Here is a 15,664-nt window from a genome sequence, read left to right on the forward strand (position 1 = left end):
ACAAATAACATGGGCTAGTAATGCATTATCTCCAATTAAGGATTTTCAGGATATTTTATCTTTAAATTCTCTATAATTATGGCCTTAAAATCATATTTCTTGGCCTTGATCATTGCTCTAATAAATTCACATACTGCACCATGTGTCTACCTTGTACTCTTTTCAAGTTGGATTGTAAAGATGCATGCCAAGAGCAAAATCCCTCACATCCATACTATAAAAGAGAATCTACAATCTTCCACCGTTATTTGAGAGGGCGACAACATATCAAAGGTTATTAATAAAGATGCATGTCAACATACTCACAAAATTCTCTGAATGGTCCAAGAGTTGACAATGCATGATTTTAATAACTACTAAAGGTGATATTTGTATAAAATAAATTTTGATTTTCACCCTACCTTACTTAGAATGATTGTGATTTTCCTGTGTTACCTTATCCTCATCAAAGAAGTAATAAAAACTTTAGAATCAAATTGTCTTCATAATAATATCCACGCTTTTGATTGGGTGAGATCTACTAGAACCCTAAGTTTATTCATCATTTGTTTTATGTACCTACCCTATTTATTTTGCTTCTTTTAAATTGTAATGTCACCAGTAATTAATTAAATAATATTTCTGATTATTATTTTTTCCATAGATTTGGACCAATATCTCACACAAGCACAAGCACATTATATTTATTGATCAATGAAGAATTCATGCCAAGAAACTTCTTCAAAATTATTGACCTTTTAAATCTTTTTTTAATGCAAGCTTTATATTCATTTTGTATAAATGTAGCACAAACACATATATTGATCAATGAGGAGTTAACGCCAAAAAACGTTTTCTAAGTTACTAACTTTATTTTTCAAGCCTTATATTCATATCTTTACTTTTTTAAATAGTGCAAGCAATAACCCTCTTTAAGTGTAGCATAAACATATTTATATATTTATTGATCAATGAGGAATTAACGTGAATAGACATTTCTTAAATTAATGACTTAAAAAAAAATAATGGAAGCGTTATTTGCATAGTCTTAAGTGTCTGAAAATGCCTTAAAACAATATTGTTATAAACAGTAAGTATGATTGTCTTTGATATGCATCCTTGGGTATTGAATTTCAACTATTCTTTTTCTAAGACATAGACATGACGCTTTCTTCAACACTTTTGATTTTCTTTATTTTTGTGCTAGTATTATCGGGTAATTTCTCATTCTTCCTTATTTTTTTTTTTTAAAATTTTTTAAAAAAAGTTGTAGTATTCTTAAAACATGATCAATACTCTAATTTTCTAAATTTTAATTTAATATCTAACTGTTTTACTTTCTTCTTAATTGTAGGAATTATTGATGTACATGCAAATAGTTGTAACTCTCTTCAAGTGTAGCCTTCAAATCATATCTTTATTTATTTTTAAATAGTGCAAGCTATAGCCCTCTTTAAGTGTAGCATAAACACATTTATTCATCAATGATAAATTAATGCAAGAGACGTTTTCTAAATTAATGACTTAAAAAAAATTAATGTAAGCGTTATATTCATCGTCTTAAGTGTCCGAAAATGTCTTAAAAAAATATTGTTATAAATAGTGAGTATGACTCTCTTTGATATGCATCTTTGGGTATTGAATTTCAACTATTCTTTTTCTAAGACATAGACATGAAGCGTTCGTCAACTCTTTCTATTTTTTTTATTTTTGTGATAGTGCTATCAGGTAATTTTTTCATTATTCCTTATTTTATTTGAAAAATTTTGTAAAAAAAAAAAGCTGTTGTATTCTTAAAACATGATCAATACTCTAATTTTCTAAATCTTAATTTAATATCTAACTTTTAACTTTCTTCTTAATTGTAGGAATTATTGATGTACAGGCGGATAGTTGTGAAGTCCTTTATTGTTTGTTTTGTACTGACATAACTTGTGCCGAACAGTGTAAGGTCTTTAGTAGAAAATTACATGGATCCTATTGTGTTAGCAATGTCACTTGTGCCTGCAAACTTTGTTGACATGTAGATGATTGGTTTGAGATCATAATGTTGACCAAACTTGTAATTGTTTATCTTAAATTATTAATAAATAAATAAAGTCGTGATAATATGACTTGCCAGGTGGCATATTCAATTGACTCCAAAAAGTGACAAGTTTGAAAATGGTAGATTTGTACACCTCGAAATACATGATTGCACTTTCTCATAAAAAGTTGTATCCCAAGGGAACCATGTACCCCGAGGCGGACAAATCTTCGGTTCTCGAACTTGCCCACGTTAGGGAGTCGATTGAGTTGGCCTCTTGGTGAGTCATTATCATGACTCAAATAAATAAAGAATAACTAGGTTTGAGTTCTTCATTTTCTTTGCTGTGTACATCACAGATCAATTTATTAGTATTTGCTTTTAGTGTTTACTTTATCTTAAGTTTTAATATCGATGACGTTTGAGTATACACTTATCCCACATAAGATACAAAAATATTTTAAAACTTAGAATGGGTAAAAATGATGAAAATTTTGAACTCAAAGATAAAAAAAGAGATGTGAAAATCCAAAAAGAGCTATCCGATGCACAAGAAATATTGTTGTCTTTAGACAATTATTAGCCCCCACCACATGAAATGTGATCGACAATGGGTTACCTGCAAAGTTGGTTCCAAGTACAATGGATCGAATATGAATTCTTGTCATTGACTTGTTGAATCTAATCATGCTCTGCGAACACCATATAACACCCCGTATTTTTAACTCGTATCTCGAGGAGATTAGGTAGTATTTATTTGAAGAATATTTTAAAAAGGAAACTTAGAGTCAAGTACCCAGATCATGCTATGTTCATTTTTGTTGAAAATTGACTTCGCCATTAGTTTCAAAACGATCGAAATATATACTTTAGCCTATAAGAAAGCTTGAATTCAAGTTCGGGTAGAAAAGTTGACAAATCCTCAAGTTTCACGTTAAGTGGGACCCCAAAACATTGGAATTTCGTTAAAGCAAGAATCAGGAAGATTCGACCACACCATTAGGACTGCAACGAAAAATTATTCGAAATGGTATATTCGTTTGTCATTTTTCGAATCCGGATAGTCAAGTTACGGTCAAAACTAGAAATAATAAGGAAATTACAAGTATGCCATCAGCCTTCTTATAAAAGAAAGTAAATTTTCTTTTATTCTCATTTGTTCCCTTTTCTCTAAAAGATCCAAAGCTCAGATTTTTCCCAAAACCTAGGGTTCTCCTCTCTTCTTCTCAAGATCCGTTAAGAACGAATGACCGTTGAACTACGACGAAGAAGACAAAGTTGTCAACTGCGACGAGAGCCACGACCTCACCCTCTTTGTAAGCCCATTCACGTCCATTTCCTCACCTTCCATCAGAAAATCAGCAAGTAGCTTAGGGTACCGTCATACTCGGAGCTTCACCTTGCTAGTGGAGGTTTGTCTTCTAGGGTAGAAGTGGAAGAGAGTGACATTGTCGAAGGAGTTTCAAACCCTCATCTTCCTTGCATCAAACTCAGCTCAACACCAACTCCTTCACCACCAACTTTGATCCTTATACGAGTTCATCGCTTTCGGCATCCACAAACAAGTAGGGGACTTTCAATTCCTATTGGTAACTTTAGATTTCTCAAATGTGCATTTAGGGTTTTGAAACAAAACTTATTGTTTGCATTTAAATCGTAGAAATTAGTGTTTGATTTCAAATTCATGGTAGAAGTAGGTGTTTTTTTTATGTTTTATCGAATTTTGATAACAAAATCGTGCGTGGGTCGAATGGTTAGAAGAATGGAAGAAGAAATCGAAAAAGGGGATCGAAAACTCGAAGGTTCGAGTGAGGTTCAGGCTGTCGGCAGGAAGGGTCGATGCCACCGACACCTACCGAAAGCATTTTGTCGGTCCCACCGACAGAATGTTGCTTCTGCCACCGACGAAATCAAGAAGCCGCCGAAAACTTTGTTCTGTTGGCAGGACCGTCGGTCCCACCGACACCTGCCGATGTGTATTCTGTCGGTTTCACCGACAGCATATTGATTCTGCCACCGACAGACACAGTTTTGATCAGAACAGTGTTCTGACTTTTGGCTTGACCTCCTCACACCTTATACACTATTTCTCACCATTTATTTCATTAAAAACATTAAAGTAAATGTCCTCTTTAATTTTTACTTTCCATTTACTTTAAGTTCTTTAATGAAATTAAGGTTTTACCCCCCATTTTAGAACAATGGGAATGGTTTTAAGATCCAAATCTCAAAGGATCAAAATCCGAATTTTGGTTTCCAGAACAAAACGTAATTTTCGACGTTTTCAGCAAGTTTTCAAAATGAAATAACTTTCGCGTTCCTTTGAATTAGATTACAAAAACTATATGGTGTCGAATCTCATGATCGAGACTTTCATTTCGAAAAATCCGTTTTCCATTTCGAGAACTTTGAAAATTTGAGTTTCCGACACTTACCCAAATTTTCACCAGTTTTCTATTTTTAACAGCTTTGGTCCCGAGCATCGCTGGGACCTTGTTTTTTAATAAGCTTTGGTGGTTTTCAATGGAAATACCAAAAGAATGACTTTGAAAGATTAGAAATGGATGATTGATTTGAAAAGATGAAAAGAGAAAATGTCGAGAGAGGGGGAAAAGGGAATGAACGGTAAAATGTCAGAATCACACCCGAGGGGTGATGTCTGCATTTTACATTGTATGTTGTGTGTAGGTATGTGAAAGGATATCCAGGTTATTAATGAAAGGGTTGCATGTTTATTTCTGATTATGTTAGCGCGTGCGCTGAGTACTGTTGTTTATTTTTCGACCGGGTAGCCACAGTTGCATGGTAGGAACTAGATATCCATTCTCAACCCTGTTCTGTTAATTTCTCTTTTATTTTAAATGAAAAACTATATATATACGTAACTATTTTGTGAGCTGTTAAAGGGTTTGTGAATGCCTGAAGGGATAGTGCGTCACATCATCCGGAGGGGTGCACTATCCTGGGATGTACAGTAGGGTCCACCAAGCTCATACGTGGTATGGGACGCGTATGAGAGTGGAGTCACAACTGGAATCCGGGTCCATTCCTTTTTTATCTTTACCAGTGAACGTGTATTGTAAAGGTGGTCGTATACGAGTGGAGTGTCATTTGGGAATCACATGCACGCCTGATAGGCATAGACGAAGTTGATTGGTCAGTGATCACTAACAATCTAGTAGTAGTCGAACGTTCTGACACATCGAAAAGGGACCCATTGCTTACGGTCACGTTAAACGGACAGCCTGAGCCGGATAAATGGTCACCCATGTGGTAAGTGCAGCGATCGACCACAAAATCAGGAACTAAAAGCCATAATTTGTTGTAACATCATGTCCTGACTGGGAGCGATCCAGTCGTGAGTCCCAACGCTCAAATTCCATTACTCCACCAATTGTATTATGTATCTGTTGTTATGTTTCGAACTATCAACTGAAAAGCATGTCTACTATTTCAATGTTGCCAACTGTATTTGCATAAATGGAAAATGTATAATGAGTATGAATGATTAATGCTATGTGTTACTTTTAAACTGTTTAGTTGCTCATCCCTGGCTATATGTACCAGTTAATCGTAGTTTCAAATATAAAACTTGCATATTTTAAAATGAGACAGTATGATTAGTCGATCACGTTAGGTGAGGTTATTAGTAGGAATTGTTTGTGGACCTACTGGGAAACCATTGTTACTCACCCTTTCCTTCCATTTTTTTTAGTTGCAGAGCCTGTGCTTGGGAAGGCGAATGTTGAGCCATCCGCCGAGGAGCATCTGGTTGGTCAGATCGACGACTAGTGTCCCTTACCCGGTAAGCGTCATGACTACTTCTACTAAGAGTCTGTTCGTCCTAGGAGATGTCTATGTTTTTGGGTCGAGGGATAGGGCTATGTTAGAGTGAGGATAGACTTTGTAATCCTGTATAACTTTATACCTTTTTGCGCAACTCTGATCTTGCTTCTTTTTTTGTTTATAAAATCTATTGTCTTTCGTTCTTTAGTCATTGTGGATTCGTTTCTTTATACAGGATTGTTTGGTGTTTTTTATCAGGATTGAGTTCCGTGAAACGCTAACATAAACAGAAGAGACCATGCCGAAATTTCGAGGCGCCACCTAGTGCCTCGAGGTGGTCTTGGGATTTGTGTTAGCGTTTGGCGGGGCGTCACACACCAAGATCTTAAGAACCCCTTAATCAAATGAAAACACTTGTGGGGAAGAGAATAAAACGCAGTTTTTGTAACACCCCGAGTTTTCGATTGGTATCTCGAGAAAAAAAATAAATAGTGGAATTTTGAGAAAATCTTGAAAGTGAGACTTAGGGGTAAAACTTTAGGATGTTTCTTATCATTTTTAATGGAATCTTACCTCACCATTAGATTCAAAATGATCGAAAAACATATTTTAGCCTGTAAGCACGCTCAAATGCGAGTCCGAATATAAAAGTTGCAAAATCCTCGATTATCGGGTCGGACCAGGCTAAAATAGTGATTTTATGTTAGAGTAAGAATTTTTAAAATTTGATCATACCATTGGGTTCGTAACGAAAAATTATTGAACATGGACTATTTATTTATCATTTTTGGAGACTAGAAAATCGAATTATCGTCAAAAATAAAAACGACATCAAGTTTAGGGGTCACCTCAAGCTAAAAATGTAAAATTTTGATAGAGATATAATTTGTAGAAATTGATTACACAATTAGATCCAGAACGAAAAATTAGGCAAAATAGAGTATTCATTTGTTAGTTTTGGAGTCCGGATGGCCAAGTTATCATCGATCAAAACAATAGGCGAAATACCGATTTCGTCCCAACTTTTATATAAATAAAATTTAAATTTTTTTTTATTTATTCGTCTTCTCCAACCCGTCCAACCAGCCAACGAAAGTTTAAAAGAAATTTTTTTTTCTTTTCAACTTTTCTACCCAGATCTATCGCAAACGGTCCACATTCGACGATCGCCGCAGAAGGAAAAAAGATCCGCAACTTCGACATCTACCAAACCCACCCAAGATCCCTTCATTTCATGTAACATCCCAAATTTTTAATTCGTATCTCGAGGAAAAATAAATAGTGGAATTTTAAGAAAATCTTGAAAGTGGGACTTAGGGTAAAACTGTAGGACCTTGTTTTGATCATTTTTAATAGAATCTAACCTCACCATTAGATTCAAAATGATCGAAAAACATAGTTTAGCCTGTAAGCATGCTCAAATGCGAATCCGAATATAAAAGTTGCAAAATCCTCGATTACCGGGTCGGACCAGGCTAAAACAGTGACTTTTTATTAGAGCAATAATTTTTAAAATTTGATTATACCATTGGATTCATAACAAAAAATTATTCAACATGGACTATTTATTTGTCATTTTTAGAGATCAGGAAGTCGAATTATCGTCAAAAATGAAAACGACATCAAGTTTAGGGGTCACCTCAGGCCAAAAATGTAAATTTCTGTTAGAGACATAATTTGTAGAAATTGACTATACCATTAGATCCGGAATGAAAAATTAGGCGAAATAGAGTATTCATTTGTCAGTTTTGGAGTCCGAATGGCCAAGTTATCGTCGATCAAAACAATAGGCGAAATACCGAATTCGTCCCACATTTTATATAAATAATATTTTTTAATTTTTTTTTCTCTCATCTTCCCCAACGCGTCTAAACAGCCTAGACTTATACGAAACGAAATTTTTTTCTCTTCGACCTTCCACCTCAGATCTCTCACAAACGGCTCGTCGTCGACGATCGACGCAGAAGGGAGAAATGTCCGCAGCTACGTTCTCTACAAAACCCACCCAACCTTTCTTTGTTTCACTTTCTATTTCACCCGATATCCTAAAAAATCAGCCGTATTTGGATACGGAAATTTCGAAACTTTAACCTCGAATTTCGTCTATTTCGGGGTCAAACCGTCTTCCGACGCAGAAGGGAGAAACGTCCGCAGCCTCATTCTCTACACAACCCAATCAAATTCCTTCCGTTTTCTCGTCTTTTTCACCCCGTATAGTCAAAAATCAGCCATATTTTTATACGGAGATTTTCGTAACTTCGACCTCGGTTTTCATCGATTTCGGGGTTAAACCGTCTTTCGCCGTAGAAGGGAGAAAAGACGAGCACATCGAGATTTTCGAAACCACCAGATCGATTTCAAAAATCAGCCGCTTCGAAATTCGGTCCGTCTCGATTTTTGTGCCGATCGCCTCGATTTCCGCACACACGCCTCGATCCTTTTGCCTTGATATTGTAAGGAACTTTCAATTTCTATTAGTAATCATAGATTGTGAAAATTGCATTTAGGATTTTATTGAAAAAAAAATTTAGATGTATTTCCAAAATATAGAATTCTTTGTTTATTTCAAAATTCACGTCAAAAATTGCATGTTTGATATGTTTAATTGTATTTTTAATAAATTATATGTGGGTAGAGTATTATAATGGGTTATTTCCATAAATTGGGTCTTGTGCACTGTTCGGACCCCGTTTTGATATAAAAATTGTATTCTTTTTCAATATTATTGATAGAAATAAATTCTATAGTTGGAAAATGTGATTTAATATTCAATGAACTCATTTTGAGTTGATGAATATCAGAAAATGGATATTTTATTGAAGAGATTGAAAACTATAAAAATCTGAAAAAAAAAAAGGAAAAAGGGTATGAAACGGTAAAATGTCAGAGTCACACCCGAGGGGTGATGTCTAAATTTTACGTTGTTGTGTTGTGTGCAGGTTGGTGAACAGATATCCAGGGATAATATTATTGGTTGCATGTTTATTTCCTTTCTGTTAGCCCGAGGCGCTGTTTACGTTTCCGTTATGTTATTTATTTTAGACCGGGTGGCCACACTTGCATGGTAGGAAACTGGATATCTATTCTCAACCTTGTATTGTTAATTTCTCTTTTGTTTTCAAATGAAAATAATATATATATATATATATATATATATGTAACTATTTTGTGAGCTGTTAAAGAGTTTGTGAATGCCTGAAGGGATAGTGCGACATATCATCCGGAGTGGTGTACTATCCTAGGATGTACGGTAGGGACCACCAAGCTCATACGTGGTATGGGACGCGTATGAGAATGGAGTCACAACTGGAATCCGGGATATTCCTCTCTATCTTTACCAGTGAACTTTTAATGTAAATGTGGTCGTATACGAATGGTTTGTATATTTGGGAATCACATGCACGCCTGATAGGCATAGACGAAGATGATTAGTCAGTGATCACTAACAATCTATAGTAGTCGAACGTTCTGACACATCGAAAAGGGACCCATTGCTTACGGTCATGTCAAACGGCCAGCCTGAGCCGGATAAATGGTCAACCAAGCGTGTTAAGTGCAGCGACCGGCCACAAAATCAGGAACTAAAAGCCAGAGAGAAATTGTAACATCATGTCCCGACTGAGAGCGATCCAGTCGTGAATCCCAACACTCTAATTCTAATACTCCACCATTGTGTATTATGTATCTGTTGCTTATTTTGATATATAAAATGAAATCCTTGTTTAATGTTTCCATTTGATCAATTAAATTTGTATAAAAAGAGAATGTTATAGTGAGTAAAGATCGATGTAATGTGAGTTTTAAAATGTTTAGTTGCTCATCCCTGGCTATATGTACCAGTTAATCGTAGTTCTTTTATAAAATTTTATAGATTTTAAAATGATTTAGTATGCTTATTCATTCATGTATGATTAGTTATTGACAGAAATTATTTGTTTCCTTACTGGGTAACCATTGTTACTCACCTTTTCCTTCTATATTTTTTTAGTTTCAGATTCAGAGTTTGGCGAGGCAGGTATAGAGCACGAGTGAGGACTATCTGGTGGGTCAGATAGACAACCAGAGTCCGTCACCTGGTAAGTATTGGGATTATACTCCATTTGTGTAGGAGTATTATAGATTTGTACTGAGTGATAGGAATTTTGTTAGAGTGAGGGATTCCTGTATAATCCCGTAAATTTCTTCTTCCGTACTCTGATCTACCGTATATTATTGGATGTATATAGGCTTCCGCTCGTATTCTATTTTGTATATGTATGTAGGATTGTATGTCGTTTATCAGGTACAGCTTGAACGCCTTGGAATGCTAACATAAACAGAGGAAACCATGCCGAAATTTTGAGGTGCTACATAATACCTCGAGATCTGACATGGGGATTTGTGTTAATTTTCGGCGGGGCACCACATTTCATTTTCTCTTTCACCCCCATATCGTCAAAAATCAGTCGTATACATATATGGCAGTTTAGAAACTTTGACCTCGGATTTCGTCCGTTTCGGTGTCAAACCGTCTTCCGACGCAGAAGGGAGAAACGTCCGCAACCTCATTCTTTACACAATCCACCTAAATTCCTTTCGTTTTCTCGTCTTTTTCACCCCGTATCGTCAAAAATCAGCCGTACGTATATATGGGGATTTCAAAACTTCAAAATCCCATTTTAACGGGTATTTTAACGAGTTATTTTAACGGGTTATTTGTATTCTTTTTCAATATTATTGATAAAAAATAAATTCTATAGTTGGAAAATGTGATTTAATATTCAATGAACTCATATTGAGTTGATAAATATCAGAAAATGGATATTTTATTAAAGAGATTTAAAATTGTAAAAATCAGAAAAAGGGAAAAAGGGTATGAAATGGTAAAATGCCAGAGTCATACCCGAAGGGTGATGTCTGCATTTTACGTTGTTGTGTTGTGTGTACGTTGGTGAACATATATCCAGGGATAATATTGTTGGTTGCATGTTTATTTAAATTTTTGTTAGCGCGAGGTGTTGTTTACGTTTCCGTTATGTTATTTATTTTAGGCCGGATGGCCACACTTGCATGGTAGGAAACTGAATATCCATTATCAACCTTGTATTATTAATTTCTCTTTTATTTTCAAATGAAAATAATATATATATATATATATATATATATATATATATATATATATATATATATATATGTAGTTATTTTTTGAGCTGTTAAAGAGTTTGTGAATGCCTGAAGGGATAGTGCATCATACCATCCGGAGTGGTGTACTATCCTGGGATGTACGGTAGGGACCACCAAGCTCATACGTGGTATGGGACGCGTATGAGAGTGGAGTCACAACTGAAATCCGGGTTTATTCCTCTCTATCTTTACCAGTGAACTTGTAATGTAAAGGTGGTCGTATACGAATGGTTTGCATATTTGGGAATCACATGTACGCCTGATAGGCATAGACGAAGATGATTAGTCAGTGATCACTAACAATCTATAGTAGTCGAACGTTCTGACACATCGAAAAGGGACCCATTGCTTACGGTCACGTCAAACGGCCAGCCTAAGCCGGATAAATGGTCAACCAAGCGTGGTAAGTGCAGCAACCGACTACAAAATAAGGAACTAAAAGCCAGAGAAGAATTGTAACATCACGTTACGACTGGGAGCGATCCAGTCGTGAACCCAACTCTCTAATTCCAATACTCAACCATTGTGTATTATGTATCTGTTGCCTTACTTTGATATATAAAATGAAATGCATGTTTAATATTTCTATTTGGTCAATTAGATTTGTATATAAAGAAAATGCTATAGTGAGTACTGTTGATTGATGTAATGTCAGTTTTAAAATGTTTAGTTGCTCATCCCTGACTATATGTACCAGTTAATCGTAGTTTCTTCTGTAAAATTTTGTATATTTTAAAATGATTCAGTATGTTTATTCGTTCATTTTAGGAGGGGTTATTAGCAGAAATTTTTTGTTTCTTTACTGGGTAACCATTGTTACTCACCCTTTCCTTCTCCATTTGTTTAGTTTCAGATCCGAAGCTTAGCAAGGCAGGTGTAGAACATGAGTGAGAATCATCTGGTGGGTCAGATAGACAGTCAGAGTCCGTCACTTAGTGAGTATTGGGGTTATACCCCCTAGTGGTATCAAATTGTCAAAAAATATTATAGATTTTGTTCTAAGCGTTAGAACTTTTGTTAGAGTGAGAAATAATTGTATAATCCTGTATTCTGATTATTCTTTCGCACTCTGATCTTTCGTACGTTATTAGACATGTATAGGCTTCCGCTAGTATTCTATTTTATGCATATATATGCAGGATTATATGTCGTTTATTAGGTGCAGGTTATACGCCTTGGAATGCTAACATAAACAGATGAAATCATGCCGAAATTTCGAGGTGCTACCTAGTCCCTCGAGATCTGACATGGGGATTTATGTTAGCGTTTGGCGAGGCGCCACAGTTTTATTAAGGATTTTTGTTAAAAAATTTTATTTTGAAAAAATGAAAGTAATCCTTTTTAAAGAAATCATGAAGAGGTATTTGAGACACCTTTTCAAAAGGAAACACAATCTTCTTTAAAAGTTGTAACCTTGCGGTCAAAAGCCAAGTATTAAGAGGTATCAATTATATTTTAAAAAAAGTAGTTACTGATATTGCAGAAAAACCCAACGTTTAAAATTTTCGAAAACAAAAAAGTCTTACGAAGACTTACCACCGTTTCGTAAAAAATGGTTAAATAAAATATTTTAAAAAATTTACAACAATCTCCTACATTTTTTTTAAAATTAAAATCAAATATACAACGAATACAATGTATAGATGAAGGTGTATTAAAAGACTTGAACCTTCACTTAGTGGAAATGATTCAAAGCATGTCAAGATTCTTAGTGACCTAAGTCTTGAACTAATGATCTTACACGACAAACCAGAATCATCCCGCACACATCCTTCAAAATAATATGGTGTTTAATAAAATATTGATACGTTTTAGGCTCTATGTTAGTACCCTGGTTTTCATATGTGTTTATAAGATAAAACCATTTTTTCACACTTATCTAGGTAGATCTATCAAAGATGTCTTTGTAACTATAACATCTTAACACAAAATGTTTTAGATCTATTAAGAGCAATGCCTATACTACATTGGTTCATTATAGGTAAAACACTACTATTACACCTTAGATGGAAATGAGAAATTTATTTATCAATTTGGAGTATTCCTTTATCCATTACGTATTTACAATTTGTTTTTCCTATTGAACCTAAACATTAGACAATTAGATATTAGGTTGGATTCCCATTGTAAGTGATTGTTTAGTTAATTTATTTTAAACCAATTCACTTTGATGTCTTATACACTCATTCTTTTCTAAGAAATTAAATAAATGGATCAGCCAGTTTCTAAGCAGACCTGACTCCAATTATAAAGATTATTTCATCTCTTAGTAATTGTCTTACATAGTTATGTCTTAGACCAGTGTATCTATTTTTCCCGTTATACATTTTACTATAAGCCTTTGATAGTATTGCTTCATTATCACAGTGTATAGATATGGGTAGCAATGGTTTAATCATTATAGAAATTTTCTAAAAAAAATTCCATAGCCACTCGTTTCTTTTCCACATGCCGCTAAGGCAATGAATTCGCACTCCATAATCAAATGTGTGATGCATGTTTTACTTATTTGATCCCCATGAGATCGGAATAACTCCAAAATTGAATATCTATCTACTAGTGGACTTTGATTTTTGCGAATCAGTTATTCAATTCACATCACTATATCCTTCCAAAACATTGGGATATCCTGAATAATGTGAATCATATTTCATAGTGCTTTTTAAATATTTAAAAACATGAATTAACGCATTGCAATTATCAAAATTAGAATTACTAGTATATCTATTAAGTTTTCCAACAGCAAACTTGTTGAAAAATTTCCTTTGGAGTGGGATTGTGTCTAGTAAATCCTTTCATGCTGTTAGTTGGTCCAAAGTTTGTCGACCTTTTAAAGAAGGGGGTCTTGGATTAAGAAGAATTAAAGATTGGAATACCATTGGTCTTATGAAGCTGTTCTAGAAAATAGTTAAAAACAAGAGTCTTTAGAGTGCATGGATGAGAAGAAGATATGTTGCTAAGGGTACTATTTGGAGATGTAATCCTCCAAACAATGCATCTTGGGCTTGGAGAGGCATTATGAAAGTTCGTGAACTCACTAAGAATCACATTCGATTCTTAGTGGGTGATGGTTCGATGGTTTCATTTTGGAATGACCCTTGGTTGGCAGGGGGGTGTTAGTGGATCAATTTGGTAGAAGGGCTATTCATCGTATGAATAGCAATCTTTATGCAGTGGTCTCTGATTTTGCTGGAAATGATGGTTGGGAAGGTCTAATGAGAGATGACTTAAGAATGATGAAAATCGCAAATTTAGTTGAAGCGCATCATCCACCGTGGCTGAATGAAAAAGATAAAATTGTGTGGACAGAGAATGCAAATGGGGAGTTTACTCTTAAATCAGCATGGAATGTGATCAGAAATCAGGATACAGAGGTTATGTGGTACAAAACTATTTGGAATAAGCTGAGAATACCATGTCATTCTTTCATAACTTGGCTTGCGATGAATCATAGGCTGCTTACAGTTGAAAACTTAAGGAAGAGAGGGTTATTGCTAGCTTCTAGATGTGTGCTGTGCTGAAATGATGGGGAGGAGAATGAATACTTATTTTTTAAGTGTAGATATAGCAGGGATTGTTGGAAGAATGTATTGAATTAGGCTGAGATTGAGAGAGATTCAGTCGGTAATTTAGAAGAGGAAATTGAGTATATTGGAAATCAATCCGTTTCAATTATTCTTAGGCTGATGCTATGTGCTACTGTGTATCATATATGGCGTGAATGTAATCGACGTATCTTTAATGAAACAAAGCTGAGTGGGCAGCAGCTAAGTCAGATGATCATGGCGGATGTATGCGGTAGAGTGGACGGCTTGAAGACAGCAAATAATGAGGTGCTGAATCTGATTCAGGTTTGGGGCTGCAATGGAACTCTTAAAAATAAGGATAGCTATGTTGTTCGTTGGCTTGTTCCTCCTATGGGGATTATCAAGTTGAATACTGATGGGTCTTTATCAGAAATAAGGGCTGGAATCGGATTTATTGCAAGAAATAATAATGGAGAATTGGTCACTGCTGGTATGGGGAGATCGAATCACATAGAAATTATAGCGATTGAAATGGAAGCGATTCTTCAAGGAATTCAACATCTTAAAATGAAAGGAGTATCGGATATAATTGTGTCTTCAGATTCGTTAGTGGCTGTTAAATGTATTAAAGATGAGTGGACTACATCTTGGAAGTTAACTAGCCTTGTTAGAGACATTAGAAGGGAGATGCAGGGATTTAATTCAAGTATACTAGAGTTTAGTTGGCGTGAATCAAATAAAGCAGCTGATTGGCTTGCTAGTAGAGGAGCTCGTGATACGCAATTTTGTATTTTTGATTATTTTAATGTTCCCATGGATTTGTATCACATCCTCATGGAGGATCTCGATGTCTGTTTTTTTCGGCGTTAGTAGCTTTTAATAAATCAGGGTGGGGCCCTTTATAGCCTCAACTTATTGATCAAAAAAAAAAATTTGGAATATCAAATCTAGTACAATGCATAATATACATTAAGCTACTAATAACTCTTAAATATGTTAATTTAGATACACTTTTTCCATTATTTTTAGTTAACTTAACATTAACATACATTGTGGCGCCCCGCCGAACGCTAACACAAATCCCCATGTCAGATTTCAAGGTACGAGGTGGCACCTCGAAATTTCGGCATGGTCTCCTCTGTTTATGTTAGCATTCCAAGGCGATTCAACCTGCACCTGATAA

Source organism: Akebia trifoliata, chromosome 14 (genome assembly GCF_017979445.1).
Source record: "Akebia trifoliata isolate Shusen 1 chromosome 14, ASM1797944v1, whole genome shotgun sequence".
NCBI classification, from domain to species: domain Eukaryota; kingdom Viridiplantae; phylum Streptophyta; class Magnoliopsida; order Ranunculales; family Lardizabalaceae; genus Akebia; species Akebia trifoliata.